This window comes from Nycticebus coucang, chromosome 3 (genome assembly GCF_027406575.1).
Source record: "Nycticebus coucang isolate mNycCou1 chromosome 3, mNycCou1.pri, whole genome shotgun sequence".
NCBI lineage: Eukaryota > Metazoa > Chordata > Mammalia > Primates > Lorisidae > Nycticebus > Nycticebus coucang.
This window is the reverse complement of record NC_069782.1, coordinates 31,523,435-31,545,188: the sequence shown is the minus strand read 5'-3', so window position 1 is coordinate 31,545,188 and position 21,754 is coordinate 31,523,435. Positions and strand designations below refer to the sequence as shown.

Genomic DNA, 21,754 nt, shown 5'->3' with positions numbered 1-21,754 from the left:
GTACAAATTATATATAACATTATCCTGGTATTTAAAAAATGCAATGACTTTCATCCACATGTCCACAATCGCATAAACCAGATAAACCTGTGCTAGACAAAGGATTGCCAAAAAGCACCAATTAGAGTTAGTGGATGCCCAAGGAAAACTGCCATGAAATCCAGAAGAAAGAGAGTTTATCTCTTTGGATAGAGTCTTATTCATTTCCTGCTAATATACTTAAGTATTTGCAAAAGTGGAAGAAAAGGAAACTTGCATTGGAGAGAAATATCTGCTTTTTATTTCTACTGTAAATCTACTTAAAATTCATTTTCCTATGTGGATACAAAGTGGGGTCAAGGGAATTGGAAGTCTCTCCATCCATTTCTTCCAAATTGTAGCCATTAAAAACAAGAGCAAAAATAAATACACACGAATAAGACAGACTAATAGGGCTGGAGGCAGAGGAATAATTTAAGTGTTGAGCTCCCCAAAAAGTTTTAGGATTTTTGTTGAATAATAGAAGTCTCCCATGAAGGAGATCTTTTTTGTTTCAGAAGATGGTGAATCTTCTGAACCAGATTTGATAGTGTAATGTTTCCATGAAACAAAGCATATATGTGTAATCATCTCAGCATTCTCTAACCCATAGGGGCCATAAAGAGTTGGGGTTTATTCCACGGTGTCTGTTCTTTCCAGAATGCTTTACCAGGCCCATGGGTCTCTTCTCTGCCTTTGACTTCACTCTCATTACCACCCTTCACCACATGGGACTTAGTGCACTCCATGGACCAATTTCCATTAGAACTTGTAATGGGAATCCAGGGGATGGATTTCAAGAGCTCTGACCCTTCTTCTTTGACTCAGACTTTTTACAAAATGTACAGTTTTACCACATGTGATTCAACTAGTAAGTGAAAAGTTCCTTATTGAAAAAAATATATAAATTTAATTTCAGAATGTGTGTGGCTCAAAGAACAAAGATATCAAAGTTTGGGCAAATTTGTTTTTTCTTAGGTTAACTTTTCTTAAGTTAAATTTCTTCTTTTAACTTAAAGAAGAAATTCGTAAGTTGAAATTCATGAGAGGAGGGAGAGGGATCACACATTAGAATTTTCCCCTTAACACCTAAGTCTCTTGCTATCAGTTTAACACAAACTCTCTAAATATGCAAGATTCTCTCTCTGAACATTATTCCCTCCCACTGCAAAAATTTTACATTCCCAAGTGGACATATTGGTTTCTGAAAACTTTCTGTAGCTCACAGTCAATTTAATAGTCTGAGTCAAGGAGCATCAGTTTTCATCTGGGGTGAAAAACAAGGGAATAACTATCCTAATGTCTTTTTTAATTTTCCCGTATGTGAGATGTATAGGCCTGTAAATTGCTATAACCCAAGGATCCTTAAATGTTAGGATGGGTCCTAACTTATTAAAAATACATTTTGCTAAGTGTAAGATTCAGAAGATTCAGGGTAAGGCTCAAGAACTTGAATTCTTAACAAGTTCCCAGGTGCTGCTGCTGCTGAGCCCTGGACCACAGTTTAAGAATTGTTGCTTTAATCTAAACACACCTGCCAAGGGCAATTCTGTGTACTGGTCAAGAACTCAGACTCTCAGGTTTAAATTCTAGTCCTCACCTTGTTGAGTATGTGATGCTGGCCAAGTTACTCACTTTTTTGTACCATATTTCAGTTCTGTATCTCTAAAAGGGGAAAATAATAGTGTCTTCCACAAAGAACTGTTACAAAGATTAAATTAAATAATAGGGGTGAAGGATGGATAACTGGGCCTGATCCACCAGCGTGCCAGTCGGTACAGAGGTAAGATTCCAATCCTAAGGAGCAGGACAGTCATCTTGCCCTTTGAAACTAGAGGGCTCCCATTTTCACAGATTTTTCCCTGTTGGATCATGAGGACTTCCACCTTCACAAAAGTATAATACTGGTATTGTGGAAAAGAACCATGAACATAGGTTCCGTGCATCTTTGTCAAATATTAACATTTGATCATATTTGCCTAGAGGGAGCTATTATGCCAGTGTTTATCACCATCATGTGTAATCTACTTTATTACTATACACATGCAAATGCATAAACATGATATTGTACTGTTTTCCTGTTTTATACCTTTTATATACTGTATTAGAAATAAAAAAAATATATCCTCAACTTTGGTAACAAAATACTATGTGTTTTATACACGTATGTATCTACACCATTAGATACAATTATAAATTGTAAATAAAAAATTAATACGAAGTATAAATGATGTATTAATTTTCACATTTTATGAAAGGAAAATGTTTTCTTTATTCTCCCTTAGTTTACTGAATTATCATGAAAACTGTTACAAGGAGCTTCCTTATGCCTTCCTCTCTCTCTTTTCATATATATTTAATAGGCATGTATGTATCTATGTATATACATGGAGAAGCCCCTGTCTTTACATATAAATTCATATATATGTGTATATGTATATATATATCTAATAAACATAGATACATGTTTATTATAAAAGCTTCCTCTGGGAATTATACATACCTGATTATATCAAATTTATATTCATACCAGCAACTTATTAGAGCATCCATTTCTTCGTGTCTTTGTCAACATTTGCTATTTTTTACACTTTATTTCTACTATTTTTGCCAAATGAGTATTAAAGGTAGTTTTATCATTATTATTTTATACTTTCTGTATGTAAGCTTTCAAGGTAAATGTGGCAGGAAATTTTCAAGTTATGTAATCCTTGTAATTTCTGGAATTAGAATCTATATCTTTGATTGGGGGAAAAGACATTCACCTTGATCACACACTCATAAAAAGGGTGTAGGGAGTGCACAGTATTTTCTATGTGGCACCACATATGGTATACACACACAACACAAATATATATACATATGTATACATGTGTATATGTGTATATAAACATAGATCTGATTTTCATGGCATTCATAGGCAATAGGAAAGAGGCAGTTTCTATTACACATAGCTAACAAACTCGAAGGTTGAATGTCTTGCCAAAAGATATCCACTGATTAAGCTGAACCAGCTAATCAGATAAGAAATTATTTAATTCTTGATCCTTTTGTAGTTCACAAAGGTGATGATTAGATGTTTGCAGGCATGTGTGAGATATGCCTACCTCAAACTTTGTTACCACATCAGCACAGTACTCACCTGATGTGAAAAAATGATAAGTTAAAAGAAAGAAAAAATATTCATTTCTTTTTTTCGCCTGGGGACCCTTGCCCCAGCTATCCACCTGGCATGTTCACTCCCTTCCTCCAGGTCTTTGCTTAAATGTTCTCTTCTCGTGAACCTTCCCTAGCAACAGTGTTTGTATGTACACTTGAAAGTATACTCAAGATTCGTACTAAATTTTAGATGCTGATATATATTTTCAAATACCAGAACCAAAGATACTGAGTTTTTAAAGTAAATTATTCATTAAATCATTTTATGTTCATTAATGTGGGTGTCTATTTGATAATTCTTTTTATGTAATAATTCTCCAAAATATTTTATCTTCTTCACAAAATAGAAGTCCATTAATAAAAGAATTAAAGAATGGCTGTTGAAGGAACTCTGAGGATTATACCCGAAAATATGACTCTTTAGTATAAAGCGTATTTTGAATTAAAGCTCTTAGAAATCAACAGGCATTAGAAGGGTCTTTCCCTGTATCTGCACAAAACCAGACAGACCCGTCAGAAACAGGTGGATAACAGAAAAGTAATCAGTTGTAAGAGTTGAAACTGAATGCTTTGGAGAGTAGGAAATATAGGTAAGATATTGGGATTTGCTATTTTTTACGGCAAGCTGTTATGGGCTGAATTGTATCCACCACCACCCCCCCATTTCATATGTTGAAGCCCTAACCCTGAATTGACTATATTCAGAGAGAGAGTCTTCAGTAATTAAGGTTAAATTATGTGACAAGGATAGATCCCCAATCTGTTAAGACTGGTGTCTGTATAAGAAGAGACACCAAATATTTCCATCGCCACACACGGAGGGAAAAGGCCATGTGAGGAAAGGTGGCCATCTGTAAGCCAGGAAGAAAAACCACACCAGAAACCAGCTCTAACGACATCCTGGTCCTAGACTTCTAGCCTATGGAGCTATGAGAAAATAAATTTCTATTGTTTAACTGCCCCTCCCCCACCAAAAAAAAAGGACAGTTGCCTTTCTGTCTCCTCACTGTTATCACAATACATTGCTGGAAAGAAGATCAAGAATGCAACTTACCTGGCCCAACTCATTGTAAAGATAATAACCTGTCTCTCAGGTTAATTTAATTTCCAAAGAAAATCGTTTATTATACAAGTTAATCTGTTTCTCCCATTCATTCATTCTCCCGACTATCTATTAATCCTCTTTAGTAAACATTTATTGCTCTTAAACAGAATGACCTACACTCCTCATCTTTCCTCTCCCCACCCTACCACACACACACTCTAAAATGAGAAATACAAACTTCTGGACACAATCGGGGAATTAGGTAATCACTCTGTGATTCTCCCTGTGGGCATGGCAAATAAACCTCTTTCTCTTATTAATCTACTGTATTGAGAATTGATCTTTCAGTGAACCTTCCAGGGCAGAAGGAAAGTTTTCCTTTTACCCCACAGTTTGTTGTATACAGCAGGGTCTCCAAAGCTGCTCTGCTCTTCTGAAATCTTCAGAATGGAGAAGAATCTGGACTCTCCCCGGCTAGCAAGGTGGTAAGGTATCTTATCCACCGGTCAAAGTCCTGGATGATCTCTCTCTGTGGGCTACAGCTGAGTAGATGGCGAAGATCATTATCTCTTTGCCTTTCTAAATATAATGTCCTAATTGTGAGTCACTAGTCTTAATATAGTGATTGTTGTTTTTTTTTTTGTATCCTGCAGTATGAATATTCATATTGCCTGAGCCCTCTCCTCTCAGAAATAATCTTTTGTTATTGTTCTTTGTCTCTCTGTGTTGTTCTGTCATAAAGAGGCTACTCCTAAACAGAAGATGGGTTTAGAACCCCTAATAAGCCCTCTGTTTGAGTGGCCCTGCAGGTGGCCAGGTACAAGGTATTGACTAGAATGATGTCTATTAGAGACAAATTTTGGTATAGATCCTGGGGTGGAAGGAGAGCTGCTTGAGGTCCCACTCTCATCCTGTTAGAGGTTCTTGAGCTTGTCTTGTGACAAGTGGAATTTTGTCTTGTGATAAGTGGAATTTTGTCTTGTGACAAGTGGAATTTTGTCTTGTGACATAGCAGGCATTTTCTCAGTCTCTGCCATCTGAGAGGTGTGTTTCCTCAGGATTGTTATGCTAAGCACCCAGTCTGAAAAGATTGGGAGTCAAAGACATGTTAAGATTCCAAGCAGAACACTATTTGTACCGAACATGACAAACTCCACGGGAGACTTTGTCTTAAAAGGTCCCATCATCTTTGTCTACCTTCAGTCTGTTTCTGAGAGTGTATTTTAGGGGATGATGAAATTTGCCTCCTCTATGTCATCTCCAGGAACACTTCTTGGTTATATGGTAAAAATTTACTCTAAACCTATAAAATTATCATCTGAGCTTTTTACGAAGAGACTTATTGGATTGAGTTGTGTTTGTAATAAACACACTATTGAGAATTCTAAGTATTAGTGACCAAAACATGAATCCTTTAAGTTAAAGACTTCTAATTAAAAAAAAAAAAAGTAGAGATCTCTTCTTCTAAACAACTGCCTTACTTGTATCAATAGAGGAGATTTTTAAAAAGACACATAATGCTGTAGCCAGCCTTAAAAATTTTCCTGAGAAAATTAAATAGCAAAATCTGACCTAAAAGGAGAAAAAAACACTTTGCATTGTTTCAGTAGGAAAAACGATAAAAGTCACCTCATTTTTTAGCCTACCGATTAAAGTTCTATGCTTGCACCTCAATAGCCGAGGTTTGTTTCCCACATAGGAGATTCCCGTTATAATTTGATACTCACGTAATTTTCACCACTTATGGGTTATTTGCTCTTCCGCAGATGGCTTTTGATTTCCCATATTCTGTTTGGGGCATATGAGACTTTCAGGCCTGAATGTATAAATGGTCAGTCGGAAAGCTGAGACCTGAGAAAATAGGGATGGAAAAAAGACGTGGGTTACACCTTGTTTATGAAAAGTGAGGTTTGTCTTTGAGCTGTTTTTGTGGCTTTTCTGGATCTCATAAAAATTGTTCTTCACTGCTTTGTAGATACCACTTGCTTCTTTGAACAAGCTATAACCTTGTGTAAGGCTTATTGGTTTTACTTAAAAGGGTATTTAAATTTAAAAAAATTCAAAAGCAAAGCTGACAGCTGTTAGTCCTAGCTAAACTAGGACTCATTTTCACTCTTTTCTGCTCTTTCCTCTTTGCTGATGATGGAGTTTTGGCAAACAAAGGTGGCTAACTTTTCCAATGTGTTTAAGTACCAAACGCTAACTGTAACCAGCCCAGGTGATTCTACACCTCAATTCCATTTTTTTGTATATAACTTTCTCTTTTCTGTTTATGAATCTTCAACCATATAGCAGTGTTAAAGTCTTTGAACCTGCTCTGGTTCAACTGCCCAGTTTATAAAACTCTCTTTGTTTAATTAGCTCTGTTAAATTTAATTTTTAGAAAGGGGGTTTGAAACAGAGCTCTCAGAGACCCCCACCCCCAGGAGCACCAAGGATCCAACAAAGTCCCACCAGGTCCGTTGTGTCCATTTCTCTCTTGCAGCAACTGGGTTCATGAGTTAAGTTCTCTCTTGAATTCCAAAGCTCAACAGATTTGTGTTTTGAGTACTCTGGGTTTGTTTGAACATATATTTGATCCTAACTGGGTTCAGAAGTTGCGACAGAAACTGAACAAGGTGCAGGATCAAATTATATATCTTATAATTAATGGACTTAGATCCAGTTAGTGACCCAAATGTCTCATTGGGTCAAGCACAAACTAGCAGTAAATAGCAATAGTATAGGGGGTGTGAGCTCAGCTTTTAGAAATTTGCAACGATTTCTGTGTCCTGTCTTTTTTTCCTTTTTCTTGAGCACTTGAGTGAGGAAAAATCATTGCCTAAGTTGAACATGGAGATATGAGAGCCAAAGCCAAGATTCAAGGTAAAAATAGGATTCTTAATTTTTGAAGAACAGAGTATTGTACTTTCTTGCTACGCCTACCTATACATGTATAAATATTGGGCCAGGTGCTGTGGCTCACACCTGTAATCCTAGCTGTCTGGGAGGCTGAGGTTAGTGGATTGCTGGAACTCAAGAGTTCAAGACCAGCCTGGGCAAGAGCAAGACCCTGTCTCTAAAAATAGCTGGGGGTTGTAGCAGGCACCTGTAGTCCAAGCTACATGGGAGGCTGAGGCAAGAGAATCACTTAAGCCCAAAAGTTTGAGGTTGCTGTGAGTTGTGACAATGCAGCACTCTGCTGAGGGTGACAAAGTGAGACTTTGTTCCAAAAAAAAAAAAAAAATTGGTCCTGAAAGCAGCAAATAGTTACAAAAAGGGCAAAATTTTATTAATGGCAGATTATTGTTTAACAGTTGCTTAAAACAACAAAATAGGTAATTAAAAGTCTGATAGTCTGAATAAAATAATAATAGTAACGTTTGAGAGTGAGAAATAATTCTTCTTAAGAGCTGTAAGATCTGCTTCTATCTGTGCATCTATATGTCTGCTTTTATGTATGTCATGTGCTTGGGACTATCAAAATATATAAAGAGCTCTAATTAAATCTTAAAATAAATGCTTGAATAAAATGTTTTATCAATGAGACAGAAACTAACTCAAATGCGTTTTAGTTCATGTGACTTTAGTAATACAGCAATTGACCTCCGCTCAAATTTCTATTCAGTTGCACCTCGATTCACAATTTCTTTTTGAATTCACGCTCAGAGGGAGACAATTAAAAGGGACCTAATACCTCAGAGATGCTGTAAGACTCCTTCCATAGTCTCTCAAATTCTCAGAGATGATTTAGACTGTATGACATTTACTCAACAACCCAGCGTAGCTCAGTACACTGAGGCGCTTTAGCTCTGTAAATAGAGTGTCCTTGTAGACTCTCGGATTCTTTTAAAGACTCTCGCTGAATGAGGCCATACGACCTCTCGGTCTGGTCTCCAGTGGGTACAGACAACAGTTACTTACCTATGATATTTCTGAGGGAACTCAAACATTCGCCCCAAACACCTTGAGTCAATTTGGACATACCCCTCACTAGGACTTTCACATTGGTAAAAGGAAAATGCATCCCTATTTACACAAATTCCAAATATGTCTTTTGCTGTCTGCCATACAGTTGGTACATTTTGGAAATCTCGGAGTTTCCTAACTTCTGCTGACATTCCTATTGCTAAAGAGGCTATAATTGCTGTCCCATTACAAGTTATCTACCTTCCTTCCAAGATTGGTGTTGCTCATTGCTCAACCTACTCTAAGGAAACAGATACTGTGTACCTAGAAAATGATAGAAAAGACAAAAGACGTGGCCAAAAATGACTTCCCCTAACCTTTTTTTCACTCATTTTGTTACCCTGACTTTATCCCTGTCTGATAGTATTTATCATCAGGCTAATGCCCCACAATGTGAAAAGATAAAGAGATATGAAACAGGGCTAAGCAGTCATCAAGAGGATGATTGCATATTGGACCAAACAGACTTGTAGATTTTATACAGACCTCCAATTGGATGGTATTTATATGCAAATGGGAGATAATTAAGAAAAAAATATAAGTCTAGTGAGTACTGCTCTGTGATCTGCAAAACCTCTGACAAAATTATTTCCCAGTATGCTATTTGTAAATCTCACCAGATCTCTGGAGGAAATCCACACTGTACAGGCGGTAGGTAGTTCCCAAAGGCCCAGACTGCAAGTAGGTTTCACAGATGTCCATCCAGCTTCAGGCCTTTCTCACTGCTTGGTTATTGTCAGCATATGTAGTGGATGAACTGAATGCTGTCCAATGAGGCATGCTGCTGCCATGACAGCAGTAAAGAAATTAGTAACTGAGATTATTCCTCCTTTTCATACTCCTTTGTAAATTGAGTCATGCCAAAGGATGCACTTTACAGCAGAAATAAACCAGCTACTTGCAAAGCATCTGAGGTGCTTATTATTATCTCCAATCCTTAGTGCAAGTAGAATGTAAAAATCTGGATATAAAAATGACTTTGAGAAAAATATGTTAAGATTCTGGACTTAAATGACCAGTCACCCCGTGCCTCCTGACACCTCTGAACTTTCCAGTCCTGAACTGATTGCACACTCTGAGGATTGAAGCGAACAATTACAGTTCCTGACTTCCTGCATACAGACGGCTAGCTATGCTTGCAGTATGTCATCAGTAGATGCAAGGATCATGGCTTCTGCCAGCTGACAAACACTGCCATCCTTTAAGACCAAGTGATCACATGTACATCAAAGTTTTTAGAAGAATACAGGTGCTGTCCCTTTGCTGGGAGGCACTTATGAAGTACTATTAGCTCCCTATACCACCCACAAAACTTGAAAAAAAAAAAAAAAAGGAAAAAACATCCTCCTGGATTTATATGAGCCACAACAAACTAACTAAGACAATTGGAGGATGACCCAAAAGTGAAGATTTCCATGGCCACTTCCCACATCCCTGAAGCAGACGACTTCACAAAGTTTTTTCACGAGATTGCAGATCAAGAAATCCCACTTTTCATCTACAAACTTTTTCTTCTTCTTTTTTTTACCACCCTTGCTTCTTGTAAGCCTCCCCCATCAAGGATCACACATTGGAAGCTGATTGCAGACTGTCTCTACCAATCCTCTCCTCCCTTTTAACCTCCCACTATGACTCTTCCTTCAAACCATGTCTTGATCTTACTAACTCCTACCGCTTTTCAAGCAGATCAGGTGCAGACATGGAAGCACTTTACACCAGTTTTTCAAAGCCTGACCATGTCAACTAATCAATATAATTGCCGGTTATGCCAACCACCTAGATCATTTAAAGGAACCCCTGAACTCAATGTTGTTTCTGTCAAAGTGAGTGGCTAGTGGAACCAGTCCAGGAGATGGACATAAGATAAGATGTGGTGTCTACAATAAGAGAAGAAACATCTTGCTGCTTCTCCTGTTGTTGAGTCAACTGAACACAGAAGAAACTTTGGGAGCTCAAGGACTGCCTTTTGCTCAAGAAAGGCAGAAAGAAAAATTTTCCCTCTACATTAAAACAGAGATGTTGGATCTTTTCTGGGTGACATTCCAGAGCAATACTGCAATTGAACCCTGTGGTTTGATTCCACAGATGAGATTCTTATGCCTCTTACAAAATCATAAATGGTGCTGACATGAGTTCTCTTGATATAAATGACTGTCAGATCACCAGACGTTATGGTGGCTTACAAAGCCAGGCCTGGGCAACATGGAGTCACTCACGTGCTTCCCTTGTTAAGCTGCCGGACACTAAATATTACAAATCAATAGATCAAATATCTGGACTGACTCAGCTAAGTGGCAAAACCAAGCCCTAGCACTGCCAGAAGGGGACCAAAATTTTTTATTTCAAATTTTCTATATTTCAGGACTTTTTCTGTTCTCATAGACTGACAAGAACCCAACGAGGAGGAAGAGGCAGAGCCAACTAAAAACTAGGCAGGCCTGGCTTCCCATGTGACCCTATCTGTTACTTACAGATACTCTTTTCATCTTGTGTGAGGATAAAGTACACAACTGGTTCCCACCTAGATGAGCAAGCTGCTGTAGACTTGGCTATCTGACACCCTCGTTACTAGCTACTCCACTATAAAAGCAAGCCAGATTACAACTATGGACTCTTCTGTTTGTAAGGGGTACCACACAAATGCACCAGACATGATGTTATAGAAAATCCACTTGTATATTTCATTTCTGTTCTTTTCAATGCTCAGGACTGTTTTCCCTGCTTTTGAAAATTAGGAGATTAAAAAGGCAGTTTTAAATCTCTTTGTAGTAATAGAACAAATGTTCAATATCACTATGCAAGCATTTGGAGCACTGCAGTTAGAAGTTGACAACCTGGCCTCTGGGGGGTTGTATTTCAAAACCTCCACATTCTGGATGCCCTGACAACCCAACAGAGAGGGGACCCTGTGTGATTTCAAGTGAAAAATACTGTTTCTACCTGAAATGCTTAGGGCAAGTAAAGGCTAATCTGCATATCTTAAAAGACAAGACAAATATTCTCTATTTGTCTCTCTTCATATTAATGAAGCAAAATCATTTTATTGGTCTAACCTGTTCCCAGGAATGAGAGAATGGTTGAATGGGGTGTGGGGAAATGTACTTAGATCTGGTCTTTTCTTCTTATTCAGTCTCATTCTTCTCTCCCTTTTCAGATGTCTTGTTACTGGACTACTAACTAAATCTCTCTTTAGTCACCAACTCAGCTTACAATGTATGAAACTTCTAGGTAAGTTCACAACAGGGACAATAAGGAACTCCAGGAATTTTACCCCAAAATATGACTGATTGGTAAAAAGGAATTTGGACTTAAAGGCCTTTAGAGAATCAATAGGCATTGGAAGGGGCTTTTCCTCCATCTGCATAAAGCCAGATGGATCTAGTGAAAAGTCTTTTCCTTCTCCTCCCTGTATCTCAATATATTGCAGGAAAGAAAGTCAAAAATGCAATCAGACCGGGCCCAATGCATTTTAAAGATTATGCCTTCTCTCAGGTAATTTAATTTCCAGAAATAATTATTTACAAGTTAACATGTTACTCCCATCCATTCATCCTTCCAAGCATCTTTCTTTCATTCTCCCTAGTAACCATGTATTGTCCCTCAATAGAATCACTTACATTTCATGTCTCCTCATCTCTCTCTCTTTTTTTTGGAGTTTTTGGCTGGGGCTGGGTTTGAACCCACCACCTCCGGCATATGGGGCTGGCGCCCTACTCCTTTGAGCCACAGGCGCCACCCCTCCTCATCTCTTTTAAGTTAAGAATTCACAAACTTTTGAACCCCACTGGGATACCGGATAAACATTCTGTGATTCTCCCTTTGTGCAAAGTAAATAAATCTCTTTCTCTCATTAATCTCCCTTGCTGTGAGTTGTTCTTTCAGCGAACCTTCTGTCATGAGGGGAAAGTTTCCCCTCACCCCCACTTTATACACCCACATGTGACATCTTTTCAACTAGAATTGTTGGTAAAACAGGAAAAAAAAAATCATTAGAACAAAATGTAGTTATAAGTGAATAAAACCACTAAGCCTAAACTTATAAGTATAACACAGTCCCAGATAAGGACCCATCCTATGAATAATTCTGAGCACTCACAAACCATATGTGCTAGAAGCAATTAAATTAAAACTAAATAGGACTTTCTGCAATGGCTTCCACAAGAGTCTTTGGCAGATCTGCTGACTTCCACAGCAATCCAAGGCTGATTAAGTGCTAAGGAAAATGTAAACTCTGACCAAAATATCTTCTAAGTCATTGTAGAATATTACTAACTGATGGAACCCAATAAGGAAAATACATTGATTGATTTCTTATTTTTTTTTTTTGTTTCATAGGTACTACAATACACTTTTCAGCTTTCTTCACATAATTCAGAATGGTTCTATTTTGGTTTAGGAATCACTAATTCTAGCTTTATAATTTTCAATGTCTTTCACCCTGGCTCTTTGCTTTGGTGGTCTTAAAGAAACTTGGGTCCCGTTTTGCATGTCCTGATGTTTTGGCACATGAGTAAAAGCTCTCATTCAGTAGAAAAAGTGATTAAAAATATATGACATTGTTTTCTTTCTTGTATTTACTTGTCAATTAAAGAGAATGGAGGTCTATCTTTTCTGCTGTACCAGCATTGCAAGCAGTCTACAGCTATGTTTCCATCGACTTAATGTACTCAGAATTCTTCTGGGTGACGACATGCCCCCATTACTACAACGCTGACTCTTCTGTGTGCTGCTTGGAATTTTTCTTCTTACTTTCACAGTCTGGTGCCACTCTTTCAATTAAGAACTTTGAAATTATCTCTCCAGTTTATTTTTCAAAAGTATTTTTGCTTTCCACCCACAATACCTTAATACAACTGCCAACATCTCTAAAATCTTTTTTCCTTAAATGTACCTTTTTTATTCTGATATCTTTTCATGATGTCCTCAGCTCTTAAGTTGTTTTTCTCCGGATAATGGTTTCATGCACATGTTTTAGCAAGTATCTACAGAGGGCAAGGGTAGGGTGTTATATATTAGGTTAATGATTAATTTTTTTCTCATACTTTATAATTCTGATAAACAGGGTGATAATTTTCCTCCAAATTTAAGAAGACATTATCAAAACTTAATAACTTCTTAGAGCAATAATTTATTTAAATCTTTTGCTCAAGTTAGTAACACTGAGATAGAGGCCAGGAACTCAGGATTCTTGTCCAAACTCAAGACTCCTCCAGATTTCTCTGTTATTTAGTTTTATGAACAAATCTGTTAACATGTGTTGAGTCTTATCTGTGAAATAACAATGCTTGAATTATTTCTTAGGGTCTGTGTGTTGTCATATAAATCTTTATTTCTTAAATTCTATTCCAAAACATAGAGAAGGAAGGAACCCTCCTCAATATATTCTATAAAGCACATATCACCCTCATACCACAATCAGGAAAAACACCCAGTAGAAAAGTTAAACTACAGACCAATATATTTAATGAATATCAATGCAAAAACATTCAATAAAATCCTAGCAAACAGATTATAGCTACAAATTTTAAAAGATTTTATGTCATGATCAGGCGGGCTTAATCTCAGGCATGCAAGGTTGGGTCAACATAGTTAGACCCACAAATAGAATTCACTAAGTAAAGAGAAGCAAAACCAAAGATCATATGTCCCTCTTAAAATACACAGAAAAAGCATTTAACAAAATTCAGCATCTTTTTCTGACAAGAACATTTAAGAAAATAAGCATAGATGGGAGATTTCTTAAACTGATGGAGGCCATCTATGACAAATCCACAGCCAACATAATAATGAATGGAGCAAAACTGAAAATACTTCTAAGTGGAATTAGACAAGGATGCCCACTATTGTCACTACTATTGAACATAGTGCTGGATGTCCTAGCCAATGCAATAAGGCAAGAGAAAGATATCAAGGGTACCAAAATGGGGAGAAAGAAAGTCAATTCTTACTCTACGCTTATGATATGATCTTATACTTACAAAATTCCCAGAGACTCAACCATGGAATTCCTGGAAGTGATCAAGAATTACAGCAATGTTTGGGCTATAAAATCAATGTCCACAAATCAGTAGCCTTTACATACACCAACAACAGTCAAGCTGAGAATCATATCAGAGACACAATTTCATTCACACTAGCTTCAAAGAAAATGAAATACTGTGTAATATGCCTAAAAAAGGTTGGGAAGGAACTTTACACAGAGAACTATGCCACTTTGAGAAGAGAAATATCAGTGAATATTGACAAATAGAAGAACATACCATGCTCATGGCTGGGAAGAATCAACATTGTTAAAATGTACATACTATCCAAAGCAATCAACAGATTTAATGTAATCCCCATCAAAACACCAGAGGAATACTTTGAAGAATTTGAAAAAAATAGTACTTCATTTCATATGTAACTAGGAAAGAAAAATCTATGAAACAACAACAACAAAATGGAGATATCATGTTACCAGACTTCAGGTTATACTTTAGTACTTTGTGCTGCCACAAAAATAAATGTTTAGATATATAGAATAGAATAGAGAACCTAGAAATAAAACCAGCCGCATATTGCCATTTTATCTTTGATGACCAAAAAAAAGCATACACTGGAGGAAAAGAATCCCTATTTAATAAATGGTGCTGGGAGAATTAGTTGTCCACAAGTGGAAAATTGAAATTGGATCCACATCTCTGCCCTCTTACAAAAATTGACTCTTGCTGGATAAAAGATTTAAATTTAAGACACAAAAGGATATATATTTTAAAAAAGTGTGAGAGAAATCCTTGATGACATTGGCCTAGGAAAAGACTTTTAGAAGAACATACCCTTGGCAACTGCAATAACACTAAAAATAAATAAATGGGACACCATCAAGCTAAAAAGCTTCTGCACAACTAAAGGTACAACAATTAAAGCTAACAGACAACCTTCAGAATGGGAGAAGATGTTTGCATAGTATGAATCCGACAAAGGGCTGATAACTAGAATCTATAGAGAACTCAAATTGATCAATGAGAAAAGAGCAAATAATCCCATTTATAAGTGGGAAAGAGATATAAACAGAATCTTCTCTGAGGAAGACAGATGAATGGCCAAGAAATACATGAAAAAATGCCTATTGTCTCTAAGCATCAGAGAAATGCACATCATAACCACTCCGAAGATACCACCTAACCTCAGTGAGAATTGTCCACATCACCAAGTCCCAAAGTTATAGATATTGGCATGGATGTGGAGAGAAGGGAACACTTTTACACTCCTGGTGCAATTACAAACTAATACGACCTTTATGAAAAGAAGTATGGGGAATCCTCAAAGAGGGAAAGTAAACCTTCTATTTGATCCCACAATCTCAATACTAGGTATCTATCCAGGAGAAAAAAAAAAATGTTTTTCCATAAGGACAGTTGCACTAGAATGCTCATTGCAGCTCAATTCATGATTACTAAGATGTGGAATCAACCCAAATGTGGATTAATAAACTATGATAGATGTATACCATGGAATAATTTTCAGGCTTAAAAACGATGGAGACTTTACATCTTTTGCATTAACCTGGACAGAGTTGAAAAACATTCTTGTTAGTAAATTATCACAAGAATGGAAAATCAGGTATCCAATATGCGAAATACTAATAAGCAGCTGTTAAACAACTATAGGCCTACAAGAGAGAAAAACACAATTATATTTAATTGGGCAAGAGGAGGAGGAGAGTCAGAGAAGCAGGTAAGTGGGACAGGTACTGGTATGTCCCACCTAATGGGCACAATGTAAGGGCATACAGCACACCCCCGAGGTGAAGGGCTCAGCTGGAACTTGAACTTTCCTAACAAATGAAACAATGTAACTTAATCATTTGTACCCTCATTTTATTCTGAAATTTAAAAAAGTTGAAATCATAACAAGTATTTTCTCTGACCACAATGAAATGAAACTAGAAATCAATAACAACAGGAACATTGGAAAATATACAAAGCCCTGAAAATTAAACAATATGCTCTTGAGTGACCAATGAAGAGATTAAAAAGGAATTAAAATGGTCTCTAAACAAATGAAAATAAAACACAACATATCAAAACTTCTGCGACACAGCAAAAGCAGTAATATGACGAAAGTTTACAGCAATAAGTGCCTACGTGAACGTAGAAACACTTTAAATAAACAACAGTGCATGTTGGGAAAAATAAGAGGAAACCAAACCCCAAATTAGTACGTGAAAAGAATTCATAAACTCAAGAGTAGAGATACATGTAGCTAAAACCAAAATAGGCAAAAGGTTAATGAAACAAAAAGTTGGGGTTTTTGTAAAGCTAAACAAAATTGATACACCTTTAGCCAGACTAAAAAAGAAAAAGAAAAAAAGAAAACTCTGAATGAATCCACACTTTTTCAGGGACTTTTTCTGCAATAAAGGTGCTCAGAATACATAGCATAGTGCAAAGGACAGACTCCTAGTTAAATAGTGCTGGGAAAACTGGATGCACACATGCGGAAGAAATTAGATACTTATATTTCACCATATATAAAAATGAAAGCAAAATGGATTAAATACTTCAACCTAGACCTGAAACTAGTGAAAAAAATATTAAGGAAACACTTCAAGACATTGGTGTGGGTGAAGACTTCAGTAATACCCTAAAAGAAATGAAGGCAAAGACATCAAGGTAAAAAGATACACTGTATTAGAAGTCTAGATGAGCAGGCAAGACCGAAAGTATACAGTATTTAGGAGACATGAAGCATATTTGTTTTTTATTTTTCATTCCTTGCTAATGTTATCTGTAAAGATATGTTGAACTCAGTCTGTACTAGAGTTGATTGCTTACTAATACGCATTTAGTGCAATGTATGCTAAGACTTATCACGCTGCATTGTAAATGATAGCTTCTACTCGCTGTTTTCCTTGAGGCTGTGTGGTGATTTTGTCTTACTTTCACTCATTTCAATGTTTAAATTAAGAATCTAGAAAAAAAAATCTTACTTTGTCAATCGGGAATGTCAATCTTATTTGTCAAGCAGGAAATATCCAAATTCAAAGTTGAAATAATCTTCACACGGCAGAAAGATTTTTCAGAATGTAGGGTTCTTGGTGAATCTCGATGACTGCTCAAGTTGGCATTTTCATCTTTTTCCTGAAACGTAGCCTCACTGTATATACAAATATATAAAATCTCCTTTAATGGTATTACGGAAGCAAAATCAAGTTTTAATTAGTGCTGCTAATTGAAAGCAGGAAGCAGTGTAAATAGTCTTTAAAAAACTACAATTAAAGATTTACATATCAACCACATGTATTGAATTTTTTAAGATTAAATTTGGTAGAGAGTGGCAGACAAAAAAAAATACTGTGAGCTCAGTAAGATAAAAGTATTTCTCTCTAACAAGTCTGGAGGTAGGTGGTGGAATCTTCATGGTGCTCAATTATTAACTAGAAAAGCATTTCCTTAAAATTTACTTTATAGGGTACTGTAGTAAATGTAGATTTTTATGCAGGGTTTCTGAAACTTGTTGACAGATAAAATAACCTCCCCTCCAGTCTCCCAATTTCCTTAATTCAGATCTTCCAGAAGAAAGGCTTTTTACCCTATATTTTTAACAAATGTCTGAGACCACTCTTACTATCAGGGAATTTTGGGAAGTACTGATTTATAGAATTGCTTTTTCTCCAGAAGTCTACAATGGAATAATCTAGGAAGTTTTAGAAAATACATGTTATTGGCCCCAGCCACATTTCTGACTCAGAGGAGATGTGGTCCCTCTGTAGCCGTTTCTGAACAACTACACTGACTCCCGGTCGTGTTAGACCTAACATTGTTCAAGTTACTATTGTTCATATGTTACTATTCACTTATACAACAAGGTACATGATGCGTTCTTTCTTTCATTTATTCCTTATCACGTGTCAGGTTCTCCCTGCCATTAATTACTCCTTTAAGGGACAGAGGAATCCTAGCAATTCTTTATGTCGGGGCAGAGCTGATAGGAGAAAAAAGAAAAGTCTTGCATTTTTTTGGAATGTAGTCCAGCCAGAAGATAAAATATTTAAGAATAATAAAAAGCTGATTGCTTAAGTGTGAGGCACTTTTATAACTCATATGCTTTTAAATGCATACAGTTGGCATGACAGGGTGGCCAGTTTTAAAAAAATGAGCAACTGAATTAAGTATATTCTCTTTTGTAAAATGGTGTCTGCTTGATCTGTTATCCAGATGTTTCTACAGCATATGTTTTCTTAGTGTGAAGCCAAACCATAAAAAACACCTGGATAGTACACAGCTCTTCCAGACACAAATCATCGTTTTTTTTTTTGTTTGTTTTTTAACAGAGCCTTATAGAGAGGAAGCTGAATTTATTTTAAACACATCAGGCATAATCCTACTTCATATTCATATAGAAATATAAAGCCACAAAAATATTTATTTAGACATCAATCTTAATATAAAGACCTTCCTCCATGTCTGCAAACAACAGAACACTAGACATTCTCTACAAGGTCTGCAGAACTGCAGAACTTTTGAACAGCTATCTTTGAGCATCTATTTTTGATTTTAATTTTTCTCCATGGTTTCTGTATAGGAACAGAACAGTACCTGGGTTTGAATCCTCTTCCACTGCTATCAGACTTGGGCATTTTACTTAAACATCTATGTTTCATTGGATAAAATATGGTTTATGATGATACTTGCCTGAGAAAGTTGTTAGACAGACAATGTTTACAGACATAATCATTTTATGAGCGATAGTAAACGCCCAGTTGAATATTCAGGTTGATAAAGTAGATGTCTCAATTTACTATCTTCAAGATGAAAAGAAAGAAAACCACAGTAAAATTTGGTTCATAAATGCTTCTTTGGGCAATTACAGAAGCTAGCAGATGGAGTGTTTAATTAAAAACTCCCACCCTTCTTCAAGAGTCATTAATGGTACTCCTTACTCATTTCCTTAATTTACTGGGCTGTGTTAGAGGGGAAATAGCTAATATTTATCATATAGCTTAGTTGTGAAAATCACCAGAGACATTAGGTCCCAAAGAGACATTAGGGCACCAGAAGGGAGAGAAATACAAGGAGGAAACACAGGGAGGGGACTGGAGGGTGCAGGGATAGAGAGAGAAATGAAGATGAGTTTGAGAAGTAAGAGAAAGGTTTGCAGAGGTGTTGGCAGAGAAAAAAAAATGTTACCAATCATGTATTCCTTATGCCAGCTGCACAGGGTCACAGATACTCCTACAAAAAAGTTATCTGACTAGAACTTTCTCCCCATTATTGGCTAGCCATTTAACAAGATATTTAAGAAAAGGTGCTATATTTCAAATACTTTGCTCATTTGCAACTCCAGATGGGTGGGCCATTCTAAAAAGCATTTTAATAAACATCAATAGCTGGTGAAAACTCCATGGGCATCTTACAGATCTGGACTAAAAGCTATCTTTCTTTAAATAGGTGTTTTCCATTCTGATAAATTAAGGGAAAGAGATCAGAAACACACATGGCTGCACTTTGAATCTCTCCTACCTGGCTTTTTTTTTTTTGTCTTCAAGTCAACCTTTAGTTCTTGGCTATGAAGTTCTTTCTTGGTTTTATTTTTGACATAGACATGCATACATTCTCTGAAAGCATTTTCTTCAAAAGAAACAACATTCTTTCTGTTCAAAGTGCAAAAGGAAAAAAAACTGTCATACGAAGATTTTACAAGTGATTATTAATGCTCTGAAGTTAAAATATTCATATCATCCCTTGATGAAGTTAAACTACAGGCAACCTCCTAATAATACTGCACAAGTGAGAAAGCTAATTTATATTTAATTGCTATCAAAATCAAGAGTTCTATAAAGCATACTCCTTATTTTATCTTAAATGTATTCCAAAAGTATTAAAAATAGAAGAACTCAGGATGGCATCTCAAAGAGAGCAAAGTCCTAAATATAACCCAGATGCATTTACTTTCACATGGTACATTCTGACTCTATCAAGATGCCTGAACATTTTGGATAAAGGAAGTCCAGCAAAGTGATGAGCATGGAGTATATAAAATGCAGCACAATTTCCACTGATTTTTATATTTTAAAAGAGAAGTCTGCTCATGGAAGGTACCTAGAAGCAGTGAAACTGCTGAGAAGGAATGAATTAAAATGGTAGCCCTAACTCTGTGATGGTACAACATACTTCGTGTGGCCATACTTTTCACGTTTCCCCTCCAACACTGATTTCTTCAGCTTCCCTGAGTGGTTATAAATTCTCAGTTATGAGAAGGTTTTCTACCTAAACATTGTTCATTTCCTTCTCTTTTTATTCTTAGTATTTGTGATTATTAACAGTACTGAACATTTTGTTAATAGATGATTTCAGCTAATACATGATGTACTTCAATGTGAAGACTCCCCTGAGAACTTATGGTCATTAGAATAAATTGGCATCCTATTTTATTCCTGTGGTCAGTTTGGGAATCTTTGTATTGAATTTATGTGAAATGAACTAAAAAGACATGTTTCCAAATCCTATACTCATCTCAACGCTACGCGGGTACAATCCAAGGTCTCTTCTGATTATTTTGAGGGGCCTCCTGGGAAGTAACATCAGGTGTCCACCTCAAGAAATGTGAAGTTCGAGTGGTCAGGTGCTGAAAGCAGCCAGCAGCCCTCCACCATGCACACTCTGGAGCTGTCTGCCTGGGTTAGAACCCTGGCTTGTTTCTTATTTTAGCTGTGTGACCTTGGCAAGTCAATAGTCTCCTCTGCGTGATTGTTTTTCCATTCATAAAATATGGTAATAACTGTACCTGCCTCTCAAAAGGTAATGAAAGAATAAAATGAGTTAATAGATAAAAAAAATTATGAAGCTGTATAAATAAGCAAAGAATTAAGGTCAGTTATTATTATAATTATTATTAAAATTAGAGATTTCATTGAGAAATCATGCCATATAATAGCACATACTGGCCCCAGGAATTCACTGGTGTGCATTCTTTGTCTTGTTAGTCCCCTTTTTAGAAGGGAGGATCAGAGTTTGTTTTAACCTTCCCCTTTATGAGATTCCATTTCTTGAGGAATATCAACTTCTATCAGTCATAGTGCTCATTTGCTTTTGCCTGAGCTTCTCCCCACCCCACACTGGGTTGTCACTTTTCTGTTGGTTTGGAGTAAAAGACCCCCATGCATAGTGTAATGTCTGGATTTTTTTTACCTCTTTCTGTGCACCTGTGTTCTTTGTGCCCTTCACAATGTACATGTGCATCCAATTTCCAGGTCGGGAAATTTCCTTCCCCAGATTTCTTCATTTCAAGAAATTTAGGAAGACATGATTATTAATAATGATAGCCCATCTTTTTAATTGAACACATGCTTGATTCACATTTTGATTATGGGCTAGGTACAATTTTTTTCCCTAGGGATGACTCCATAAATAACCAAAGTGACAAGAGCAAAAAAAAACGAATCATAACTCTCGTGGAGATTATATTCTAGTATAAGGATGGAGTTAATAAACATTAAATAGATGTGTATTTCCAAACTTTTCAACTTTATTTCTCTCTGCAAAAAAACCCCTCCACCCCATGGATGTTTACTTATTTGAGAATTATATCCATTGAATACCT

At 36.5% G+C, this 21,754-nt stretch overlaps 1 non-coding gene across 1 annotated transcript; it reads left to right on the top strand.

Annotated features, from left to right (window-relative positions):
- The first annotated feature begins 3,062 nt into the window (after nt 1-3,062).
- LOC128582950 (small nucleolar RNA U13) lies at nt 3,063-3,166 on the top strand. Its single transcript, XR_008379356.1, has one exon. It is a non-coding gene; the product is annotated as a small nucleolar RNA U13 (small nucleolar RNA).
- Nucleotides 3,167-21,754: the final 18,588 nt, after the last annotated feature.